Source organism: Phascolarctos cinereus, unplaced genomic scaffold, assembly GCF_003287225.1.
Source record: "Phascolarctos cinereus isolate Bilbo 61053 unplaced genomic scaffold, phaCin_HiC Scaffold_4;HRSCAF=312, whole genome shotgun sequence".
NCBI lineage: Eukaryota > Metazoa > Chordata > Mammalia > Diprotodontia > Phascolarctidae > Phascolarctos > Phascolarctos cinereus.
Genome location: NW_027555847.1, coordinates 285,517,897 through 285,530,715, shown reverse-complemented (window position 1 = coordinate 285,530,715; position 12,819 = coordinate 285,517,897). Strand labels below are relative to the sequence as shown.

The 12,819-nt window shown below is 38.7% G+C and overlaps 1 pseudogene; it reads left to right on the top strand.

Moving 5' to 3' along the window:
* The first annotated feature begins 7,965 nt into the window (after positions 1-7,965).
* Positions 7,966-11,695, top strand: LOC110222124 (transmembrane emp24 domain-containing protein 4-like; annotated as a pseudogene).
* Positions 11,696-12,819: the final 1,124 nt, after the last annotated feature.

Below are 12,819 nucleotides of genomic sequence, written 5' to 3'. Positions count from 1 at the left end.
CAGAGAGGGACTGCAGGGATCTCTTTGCCAGTGCTGAGGCAGGAATCTCTTGCTTTGCCCGTGTGGATCTGGGTCACAGTTCTGGGTGGCAGTGCTGGGTGAGGAGGAGCACTGGCGTGGTGGAGCTTGGAGTGGCTGTGAAGAGGAACCCTTCCTCACAGTTACAGGACAGAAAGAAATACTTGTGGTCACAGACCAGGAAAGGAGTAAACACCTCGCCCCTTATCATACCACCTTGGAAGAACTGAAAATTCACAGGTCCCTACAAGTATCTCTGAAAACAGCTACACAAACCCCTGAAGCTTGGGACAGTACACTCTCCACATCAGAAGCAGACTCTTACCTTAACAAAGAGTTTAAAACTCAAGTAATTGGCTGGGATCATGAGCAAGCAGCACAAAAAGAGTCAGACTATATTATCTTACTTTGGTGAAAAAGAAATGTTTTGAGAGGTGGGGTCTGTCATACTTGTGAAATGCAAGTCTAGGCTGGTCCTATTGCTGCTTTATTGGGATATTGAGTGTTGCGGATCTCAAGGATAGGCTAGGAATATACAAGTTTTCGGTTCTCCCTAAAGTGGTCTGACCCAAAGCAATCTGCAAAGTCTGACTGCTGTACCCTTATCGAAGTTCTACAAGTTTTTGACCTGGGTTTCAGTCAGAACAACAGTAGGATGATATTGGATTCAACCTCGGTAAGTTAGCTGTGAAGTTGTTATTTCAGAGTGATAGAACTTTAGGCTCACCTTTGGTCTACTATTCCCTTCCTGGTCATTTCTCTTCAGATTAGACTAGATGTTGGAACTAAGGCCCTGCCCTGCTCCTGCAGTCTGACGCAAATTTCTGTCACTAGCCTCTGAATTTCTCCTTTCTTGGAACACCACTCAGGGCGTTCCTAACCAGAAAAGCCCCCCTTGTGCACAGTCTCCCTTCTTGGGTCACAATGGACCCAGAACTGGGAAGTAAGTAAAAAAACTGCCAGGTCCCCATTGCAGTGCCCTGGTATGTATGGTTGGAGCCCAAAGGTGGGTGGAAGGGGAACCCTGGTATGCATCCAGGACCTCTTGCCCTGAGGCACAGCCTTGGGCACTGGAGTATTCTTTGTGAGATTTATTCTTGTCCTAACAGACAGACCTCTTTGTCTTTCCAATCAGGATTTGGTCTGGTGAATTTTCTAGATTTGTCAAGAGGAATGGCACAGCCTTCCTAGAATTCTTATTTAAGGACAAAGTGGGAAGGGAATTGGACTTGGACTCAGAATAATTGGGTTCTAGTATTGGCCTTGCTACATAATTATATGAACTTGGGCAAGTCACTTGGCTTCTCTAGGACTCAATTTGTGCATTGGTCATAAGGTGATCAGAATCTATGTTTTCTAAGGTCCTTTCTAAACTTGTAGACTCTATAAAAAACAGGTTGTTTTTCATTTATGTAAGGGAAAACAAAAACAGTATGGCTAACTAAAAAGTATTTCTTTTAAAAGTTGAAGGTTTCTGAAATCTGAAAAGGGTAGACTACATTCTAAATACTGGAGATAAGGGATGTGAAACAGAGAAGACAGGGAGAACAACTAATTAAGAAGTTGGAGCCTGAGCAAACAATTTGGATTTCTGGACCAGGTCTGAGAATACAAGAATATGAGTCTTTAACCAAAGATTGCTCTCAGACTGGAATAAAAAAAAATAAAATTATCTATACTCTAGGAAATCTGATCATGGGGGCTTTAAAATGACTAAGGAGAAAGAAGGAGATTGTCTATGTATACCTAGTAAACTAGAGATCAATCCAGAGTACAGGCTATAAGAAAAGAAGAAGAATAAAAAGCGATGAATAAGAAGGCCCAAAGAACTCTGAACATGATTTGAAGAGTTTTGGAATTGTGAAAAATAGATTGGATTTGTCAAGAATTTGGGAAGGATTTGAGAAGTTGGAAGAAAAATAAGAAGAGCTGAAGGAGGAAAATTCATTGTGATAAAGGAAAAGGGCCTGAGAAGAATAAAAGGAAGAACCAGAGGAGACGTTAAAAAAAAAAAAAGAATCCAAGCTGAAAGAAGAGAAGCAGGAGGAAGATATTGAGGAGAGGATAGGTAGTAAGAAAAGGTAGGTTAAATACCAGAAAGTCAAACCAATTAATTGGTAAGACAATAAAAGATTTGTAATAGAAGGGAAAGGAAGTTGAAGCATCCAACCAAATTTCCTTTATGAAACAAATATGATGCTGATACATAACTTGTAGAAAGATAAAACAGAGATATAAACCAAAGCCTCTAATGGATAATGATGCAAAAATATTGAATGAAATATTTGGATAATAATATGATAATAATAATAGCTAGCATCGATATAGCACTTTACAAATGTTGTTCATCCTTCATTTTTGAAGAAGACCGATGACATGAGGTGGTGTCTTAACTTGTACATAAATTAGATTTAAGTGTGGCAGAGTTGCACGAAGTTTTCAGCCCCACTCTCTCCTCCAGAGTCATCAAGTCCAGTGGTAAGACAAAAGTCAAGATGACTGGCAGTGACTCAAAATGCAGTGGATGACCTTGGCATCTTCAATGTCTGACCAAGCACTAAACACTCCACAGCACTTTCTTCAGCCACCTTTGTGGCCGTTGAAACATATTGTTCTCATCTGTGTCTTTCTGCTGGGGGAATTCTTCACATGCTTGGGGTAGTCATCCCCATAACTCACTGATAGGTTTGAGGCCTATTTAACCCATCTGGTTTAACCCATCTGCTGAAAGGGTTTTACCAGGAGGGAAGGGAGGGGAAGGGAAAGAGAAAGAGAAAAGAAGGGAAGAGGGAAGGAAGGGAGGGAATACATGGGCTTTTTCAAAAAATGCTAAATAGGTCTATTAAAAAGTACAAATTATCATTAAATGAACTGGTGAAACCATAGAGGCCTTTCCAACAAGATCAAGGGTAAATCAAGGGTGTCAATTCTCATTATTATTACTTAATATAGTTTTAGAAATGCTAACTAAAGCATAAGAAAAAATAGATAATATTCATAGGCAAAGAGGAAACAGTCATGAATATTTTACAGGTGATATGATGGTTTACTTAGGTAATCCTAAAGATTGAACTCAAATTAATTGAAACAGTTAATAGTTTCAGTAAATTAACAAGATATAAAATAATCCCACAGAAATCATCACCTTTCTGTACATTACCAACAAAAGTCAGAATGAAGCTCCAGAAAAATAAATACCATTCAAAATAAGTACAAAGCTTTCAAGTCACTAACGAAATACAAATTAAAATAATTATGATGTTCCACTTTACACTTAAAAGGTTGACAAAGATGACAAAAGGGAAAAATTATAATGTTTGGCAGGACAAGCACACAAATACATTGCTATGGAGCTGGGAATTGATTGAACCATTCTGGGGGGGAAATTGCACTTATTCCTGATAAAGTACCTAACCTATGCATGCACTTTAACCTACTATTAATCATGTATCCTAAAGAGGTCAAGGGCAGAGCAAAAAGATTCATATATAGAAAAAAAAATACTTAAAGCAGTACTTCTTTTTGTAGCAAGAAATTGAAAACAAAATGGGTGCCTATCAGTTGAAATATGGCTAAACAAGCTGTGGCATATGAATGTAATAGAATTTTATGGGAATATATAAGGAATGATGAATGCGACAGATTCAGAGCAATATGGGAAAAAAAACTTTTGTTAATGGATTCAGACTGAAGTGAGCAAAAACAGGAGAAAAATTTATTCAATGACTACAATAATAGTTTGTAGGGAAATGATTTTTAAAGACCTCTGAACTCTGAAGCAGTGATCAATCATGACTGTAGAATATTAACAAAGCATATATCTTATCTGTTGGAAGATGACATAGTCCCTGTCTTGATTTGCTTTTTTTTTTTTTAGGCAATTGGGGTTAAGTGACTTGCCCAGCTAGTAAGTGTCAAGTGTTTGGTCTGAGGTCAGATTTGACTCAGGTCCTCCTGACTCTATCCACTGTGTCACCTAGCTGCCCTGCTTTTTTTTTAACTACACATATTTATTATTTGTACATTTACTATTCTTCTGGAGCTGATCAAGGGATGGATTAGGGAGGAGCAATTTAAAAAATTGTGGAGCATCAATAAAATTGTGTTTTAAATGCACAAAAAAGAAGTTCAGAAGGGGACACAAAGAGATGCGTTGTTAAACTTTAAACTTTATGTGTATATATGAACATTATGCTATTGTTGCTGTTGTTCGGTCCTGTCTGAGTCTTCAGGACCCAATTTGGGGTTTTCTTGACAAAGGTACTTGAATAGTTTTCCATTTCCTTTTCCAGCTCATTTTACAGATGAGGAAACTGAGATGAACAGGTTTAAGTGACTTGCCCAGGGTCGCACAGCTAATAAATGTTTGGGGCCAAATTTGAATTAAGCTCTTCCTGATTCCCTGCCTAGTGTTGTATCCATTGAACCAAACTAGCTGACCTTATATACATATATTTATTAATAAATATCTAGGTCTTTAAAATATATAAAGTTTAGGTATTTAAAATATATAAAAGCTATTTTTATAAAGTTAGTACAAACATATGCATATATATTCATATGAAAAAGTATATAAGTATGTAGAGAGGTTCACCTTTTATTACACAATCACTTCCCTCTACTTTATATGTTGAAATACTTGGATTTGTTCATAAACATTACATTCACTCTGTATTTTATAGTTTTAAAAAGTTGTGTGTGGCTGTAAAGGAGTTAACTGGGTGCTAAAGTGGCAAGATGAATATTAACTGTGGAATTATAGTCACTCTCAATCAGTTTTCTAGAGCAATTCTACCAGTAAGAAAGAAAAGTCATGAGGGTCTCCTGTCTAATAAGTACAGAGAGTCAGGAAAATTTTGTAGTAATTTTCACTGAATATGCAGTGCTTATATCTTCCATGGACAAATACTTGTTATCTAAGCTAAAAGCACAGATTGATCTTTCTTTTAGAAAAGACAGTGAAATGGCTGGAGTAACTCTACTCTTCAGATTATCAGGGACCGTTACTAATATTACAAAAAAAAACCCTTAATAGGAGATTTTCAAATTGAGAATCAATAAGAAGACTCTAACGAAGTAGAAAGGAATCCTGATCTTTGCCCAGAGGTTTGAGTGTGGAAAACTGATGCTGAGGAAGAAGAGAAGAAGGAAGATCTTTAAACATTTGGAGCTAAGAAACAAATTTGATGTTTTTCTTGAAGTGGAAGCTAACTAATAAAGTTGTCCTACAGGCCAGCTTATTACTTGAAAAACCATCCAGTGAGGGTTAGCAGAAAGGAATAGTAGTTTAAAGTAGGTTTGTGACTTTCTGATGAAGGGTACTGAAACAGTTTACTTGTTCATCTGATAACAATAGAGTTGTGCTATATGAGAAATGAATATTTCTCTCATATATAATAACTAATTTTTGTATTAGGACCAAGGTTTTTCCCATTCTACTTCCTTATCCAGAAATCAACCAGTGTGGGAAATTTCTCTTAGAGAGACAGTAAAAGAAATTCTAAGTTTAGGCTAGTGAGTGTATTCCTGCTCGTGTTTCTCAGACAGGTCCTGGAAAAATGTTGATTCTCCCTATTATCAAGACAGGTAATATGGAAATTGATGCCTCTTTGACAAAGGTGTGAGTGACCTAAGTTATGTACCCCAAGATAGCCCACCTCTCATTTGATTAACCAATCAGGTAATTAGGCATCCCTCAGGAACACCTTCTCTTCTTCTTCTAAGGGCATATAAACTGTGACCCCACTATCATTAGGGGTCTTTGGTCTAAGAGAGATAGCTAATGATCAACCTTTTGTTAACCTCCTGGTCTTGTTAATAAAATGGTTAAATTAACCAGATAATACATCTCTTGAATCTTTTTAAATGTCACAGCTGCCTTCTTTGGCCATGTTAACATGAGAAGCTCCTGAGATATGACAAAACAGACGACTCATTTCTAGTGATACATGTGAGCACAAATGATGCTGCCAGAAGGAACCCAGAAAACATTTTCTGAGATGATGAAGCTTTGGGCAGTAAAGTGAATGGGTAACAAATGTTTTGTCATTACTGTTTCCCATCAAAAGCAAAGGATATGGAAAAAGACAGCTCCTGGGAGTGAATGTTTGATTAAGATGTTTGAATCAGGATTTATATTTCTGGATCAGACTTTAAAATAAAGAATGATGGGCTCTTGGACAGAAATGGAATATAGTGTGCCTATCAGGCTGGTATTAATGCATTTGTCCAATGTTTTTCATATAAAATTAAAAGGCTTTACATTTAAAAGGAAGGGGAAGATAGCTACAATGAAGGAAGAAAAATGGCACTTAGACATACAAAAATTCGTAGGAAACCAAATCTAAAACAAGAATCAGTAATAAAATCCATATCCTCAAGTGTCTATACAAAATGTACAGAGACTATGGCTAGCAAGAAACACAAACTAGAAATGCTAACTCAAGGAGGCAAATTTGACTTTGTAGGTGTCATTGAGACTTGATAGGACAAGACCAAACAAGGATATGGATCAAGAAAGGCACACTTTAGTCCAGAATATCAAGAGAACTAATGAAAAGAAATGCAGGAGAAGGTGGCCTATTCATTTCATATCTTAAATTGTATTATAAAGCAGCAACCATCAAAACTGCTTGGTACTAGCTAAGAAATAGACTGGTGGATCAGTGGAATAGGTTAAGTATGCAAGACACAGTAGTCAATGACTAGGGTAATGTATTATTTAATAAACCCAAAGATCCCAGCTTCTGGAATAAGAACTTACTCTTTGATAAAAACTGCTGGGAAAACTGAAAAAGAGTATGGCAGAAACTAGGCACCATATGCCAAAATAAAGTAAAAATGGGTTCATAATTTAGATATAAAGGCTGATGCTGTAAGCAAACTGGGAGAGCAAGGAATACTTTACCTATCAGATTTATGGAGAACAGAAGAATTCATGACCAAACAGGAGAGAGAGAACATTGCAAAAAGCAAAATGGATCATTTTGATTACATTAAATTGCGAAGTTTTTGCACAAACAAAACCAATGCAACCAAGATTAGGAAGGAAACAGAAAACTGGGAAAGAATTTTTACAACCAGTGTCTCTGATAAGGGCCTCATTTCTAAAATATACGGAGAATTAAGTCAAATCTACAGGAATACAAGTCATTCCCCAATTGATAAATGGTCAAAGAATATGAACAGGCAGTTCTCAGCTGAAGAAATTAAAGCCATCTATAGTCATATGGAAAAAAATGCTCTAAATCACTACTGATTAGAGAAATGCAAATCAAAACAACTCTGAGGTACCACATCACACATGTCAGGTTGGTCAACATGACAAAACAGGAAAATGATAAATGTTGGAGAAGATGTGGGAAAATTGGAACACTAATACATTGTTGGTGGAGTTGTGAAATGATCCAACCATTTTGGAGAGCAATTTGGAACTATGCCCAAAGGGCTATCAAAATGTGCATGCCCTTTGACCCAGCAATAGCACATCTAGGGCTGTATCCCAAAGAGATCATAAAAATGGGAAAAGGACCCACATGTCCAAAAATACTTCTAGCAGCTCTTTTTGTGGTGGCAAAGAATTGGAAATTGAGAGGATGCCCATCAACTGGGGAATGGCTGAAGAAGTTGTGGTTATGAATGTAATGGAGTACTATCATGCTATAAGAAGTGATGAACAGGCTGACTTCAGGAAAACCTGGAGAGACTCGTGTGGTCTATTGCTGAGTGAAGTGAGCAGAACCAGGAGAACATTGTACAATGACTAATATTGATAGACTTAACCCTTCTCAGCAATACAAGGATCCAAGACATCTCCAAAGGCCTCATGATGGAAAATGCTATCCACATCCAAAGAAAGAACTATGGAGTTTGAATGCAGATTGAAACATACTATTTGCTATTTTTTTTCTTCTGTTGTGTTTTGTTTCCTCTTTCTGGTGGTTCCTCCTATTGGTTCTAATTCTTACCTACAACATCACTAATATGAAAGTATGTTTAGTAGGAATATATATGTATAGCCTATATCAGATTGCAAGCTGTCTTGGGGAGGGAGGAGGGAAAGGAAGGGGAGAAAAATTTAAAACTCAAAAGCTTATGGAAGTGATTGTTGATAATTCAAAATAAATTAATTTTAAAAAAAGAAAGGCATATTTTATTTAAATAAAAATCAGAGTGGGTAAAGGAATGGGAGGAAATAGGGCTATGTCTTAGGAAGATATTCTCATATGAGGACATATAGGAACTACAGTAGGGGAAATATGGCAAACATTTGGATAAGGATCAATGAAGTCAGAAACAAGTAATATCAGAGTAGGCTACAGACAACTACAAAAGGGGGCAAAAGTTGATGAATCTGGAAATAGCAAAAAAGACCAAAAAAAAATCTAACAGTCCCTGATTGACTGACTGAAATTGAAGAGAACAAATGCCAAAACTGAATCCCAGATCTTAATAATTTGCTCCATGTGGCAGTAAGTGATGCTAAATTTTGACACTTCACAGTGGGTCTACCTAATAAAAGCCCCAAGTCTAAAAGCAATCTCAGGCAGGTGGAGGTCACCTAATTCTCTGAAGACAGCCATTTGCTCAGCTGGGTTTGAGAAAAAAGCTTATGCTCCCTGTGAAGGAGTGTAATGTAAAGTACTCTAGAACTCCTGGATCTCATTTTAGATGAACTGCTATGAGGAACGATGGTATAGGTGGGTCATTTCCTGTTTTCTTGTATCTTTTCAGTTTGTCCTGAATAATCAATGAATAGCTTAGTCTGGACATTAGGAGAAACCATTTGTTATAAGATAAGCCATCTAATAATCCTCACAGTTCAGTAGTATTGCTTGGGATTCACTTCTATTCAATCGACTGGTCATTATATAGAAAGCAAGGAGACCTTAACATGGGCATTCAAGATTCTTTACCGATAGAACTACAGGAAATCTACCTGTTTTTATTGAAGAATACATTCTTGAAAAGGATAAGCACATTAAGGCTGAAATAAAAAAATCAACATGGGAGTCAATGTTTCATTTCAATTGAAATAAGGAACATCAGCTCCATGGATAAAACTAGTGCTATGAGGAAGGATGGTATGGGCCACTTCCTGTTTTGATGGAGTACCTTTTCAATTTGTCCTGATTAATCAATGAATAGCTAGTCTGGATATAAGGGGGAAACATTTGTTATTTAATGGGCAAGCCTGCATTTCATCAAGACTTGTTTTCTTTTGTTGAATTCAATAATATATTACAAAAGGCCTGTTCCAGTTTTGAGTATTTTGGGTCCAATTAAGGCTTTTCTCTTTCCTTTAACTGACAGAAAGGATTTCCTTTTGTAGAATATCTACTGAAAGGGAAGAACCCTTTCTTAGACAAAGAAACTCCAATGAAATCTTAATGGACTTGATGCATTGATGATAATAGTGAAGATCCAGAAAGTCAAATAGATGCCCTGAACGACAGCATATTTTCTGTCTTTCTGTGGAATGATTTTCATTTATAATAAAACATTCTCTCTCTGTAAGCTTAGAGAGAAGGAAGATAATGAACTCCTGTTCATTTACATGAAGGCCAATGCAACATTGGGGCATTTGATTCTTACCCTTGTTGACCAAAAACAATATCACAAGCCCATGAGACATGAGTTGCAACTGGATTTATTACAAAAGAAAAGCGCATGTATGTGGGAACTCCCCATACCAAGGAGCCAAACAGTAGAGGGAAAGCCTTGGTATTTAAGTTACAAGGAAAAGGGGAAGGGAAAAGGACTAACCCCTCCTGAAGAGGAGGAAGAAGGTGATGGCAAAAGCAGCATTCTTTTCCCTTGGGAACTGCTAGACCATGAAAATAGGACTGTCTGCTTATCTACAAGGGTCTCACCTGCACAAGCCAGTTTCCCAGTCTGGTGCAGACTGACTGGCACCTGTTGACTCCCAAGGACACACGGAATGTCCAGCTTGGGGAGCAAATAACAACTTATGTCAGCTGGGGAGGATGGGAGGAAGTCTTTGTCCTTGACATGTCCAGAGCCTCCTGCATATTCCGAATCTAGTGTGTCTGGAAAATATGGCAACTCAAGAAGAAAAGTTCAGGGGCCCCTTGATATCCTGGATGTCAAAATGCAGCCTTTAAGAGTAGTGTTGGAAATCTTGTAAGAGAATCCCTGTAGAATCTATTGGAATCAAGCAGTGGCTTCAGTGTCTTAGAATATTCCTTGACAAAGGAACTTTTTCTATAATCTTCATGTTTCAGTACCTGTTACTTGGGATTCACCTCTATTCAATGGACTGTAGTCATTACATAGAAAGCAAGTAGATCTTAACATGGCCGTTCAAGATTTTATTACCCAATAGAACCATAGCAAATCTGTCTTTTTTGAGTGATAGCAGGTATTTGGGCCAGGGAACTGTGAGCTGTGATGCAGCACTAGGAACTGCTGCTCCTGCTCTGGCTGGCCTTGATTTCAGTGTAGGGGCTTTACTTCCATACCAGAGAAACTAAGAAACGCTGCTTCATTAAGACAGTCCCCTATGAGACCATGATTATTGGTTAACACCAAGGGGGGGGGCAGTCCCTCACTTTCTACCTGAGCACAGGCCAGACGCTGACCCCAGCTCTGACCTCTGACCTCCAGACATCCAGAGAAACCAACCCTTGGCACTGGCCCCTGCCTGGACTAAATCTCCTCCATCTCCCCTTAACCCCTATCCTAACCCAGAACTAGGCTAAGTACAACCCCACTTTGGTCCCCAAACTTACCTCCTTGGGGGCAGCCTGGAGAGGCCCCAGAAGGAGGCCTTTGTCTAGTCTTACCCTTGATTCATGGAAACCCAGCTCCCCTCCCACTCCCACCCACCCTCTGGGACAGGTATTCTGGGGGGACTCACCACTGCTGGGTGTGTTGTGATAGAGAACTCATCTGCCTTGCAAAGAATTACTACACCCAGTTATGGGATAAGCAGATGGAGACCTTCCTACCCTCTACCCCAAGGCTAGGGATGCATGTGAAAGTGAAGGATCCAGTTGCAAAGGTAGTATTATCTAGGCAGTATGATTCAGAAAGCCAATTCATCTGCAACTTCCACACCCTAGGTGAGGAAAAGATCTTCCTATACTCCAATTCTACTCAAATGACCACCTTTGCAGGTGGCAAACTAGGGGTTCATCTAGTTACAGAGGTTGGCAAACACCAACTATCCTGAAATTGCTGCCAAGGATAAATTAACAGAACTACAATTCTGTGCTTGCCAGTTGTTTGATTAGGTAGAATGATCCAAAAGGCACAGAACTACGCAGTATCATGAGGAATGCTTCCTTATGATCAGCAAGAACACCAACCAGAGAGTGCTCAGACTTTAATCCTCCTCCTCACTGGCATCTGACAGATGCGACACCTCAAGAGTTTCTTTGAGGCCAAAAAGCTGGTGCAAAGTTCTTTTCTATACAACCTCTTTTCTTTCATCCCACTTCCTTGTTACTTACTTTCCCTCTATCACACCCTGGCTACTTGGATTTTGGATGGAAAAGAAAATGACAATATATGCTCCTTTGGTTCCATGACAGCCACGCCAGTCAGGGTGAAGTTGGTAGCCACTGGCCTACACAGAAACCACCTTTCTTCCCCCAACAAAGGTCATAGGTTACTGGTCAAACAAAGCCTACACAAAGCTCTTTATGTACTCTGAGGAAGAGCTTGAACAAATTAGGACACAACCTTGATTTCATGATTTGCCTTTTTCCATGTCCAGTCATCTCTCCTAGCCCTCTGATTAAGTAAGCAAAGGCCACTCACCTGCTCCCTTAATTTCTGGTTTTCTTTTATCATGCCTATGTTGCATGTGACTGAAGTGCCAAGAATAGGACACCCTAGCCTCTCTACTGTCCAGTTAGTCCTGGATGATGATGATCTGTGACTTCAAACAACTTGGCAGGTCTTGGATACCAAGGGAATGAGATTTTTTTTTTTATATAACAAACATTTTTTGATATGTGTATTTTATCCTTCCTTTCTGAAATGTCTTTGCCTGGGTGTAAGAGTGGTTGAAAAGATCAATGCAGAACTGACAGTCTTCATCACTGCTTGTCTATGTTTTTTGTAACTACTGTGGCAACTCTCAGGCTCTTCAGTGAAAGTTATAGAAGGTAGGAGCCTAAGCAGACATGTCAGCTTATTTTTAGTAAGGCCTTGCCTGAAGGCGTGCACAGTCCTCCTTGGACCCTTTGAGTCACTTATGGATATTAAGGGGATGTGAAGTTAAGGTTGTATGAAGTGAGCAGTTGAGGGTAGTCAATTTTCTTCTCTTCCTCTCTCTTTCCCTCATAGAGTTGCTAACTGGTAAATTTTTATTTAAGATGCAGTGAATATTTTTTCCATGGTTCCCAGGTTCAGTTCTTTGTACAGATTTTCCAGTGAAATAAAACCTATTCTGATGCTTGAGATGAAATAAAATTTCTTACCAAACCAGAAGCCAAGCAGAATAGTAGAGTAGGAAACCTGATATGAAATAACCCTAAGGATGACTTGAAGCTGATCTTAAATCTCTGGAGACTCTCCCAGCTTAGAACAAACACACCTAAGGGCTCAATTAGAATTAGAACAGCATCCAACAGGCAAGGGAATTAGGTATTTGCCTGGGCAGTCTCCTCAGTCTCAGCCTTTAGGAATCATTCTGGGCAGACCTTACCACATCTCCTTCATCCTAGAATACCCCTTATACTCCTTGTTTGTCCTATTTCAGGTATTAGAGCTAGGGAAGATTTGTGGTTTATATGGCTCATGACTCTGGATAGTTGTGTTTTAAAGAAGACA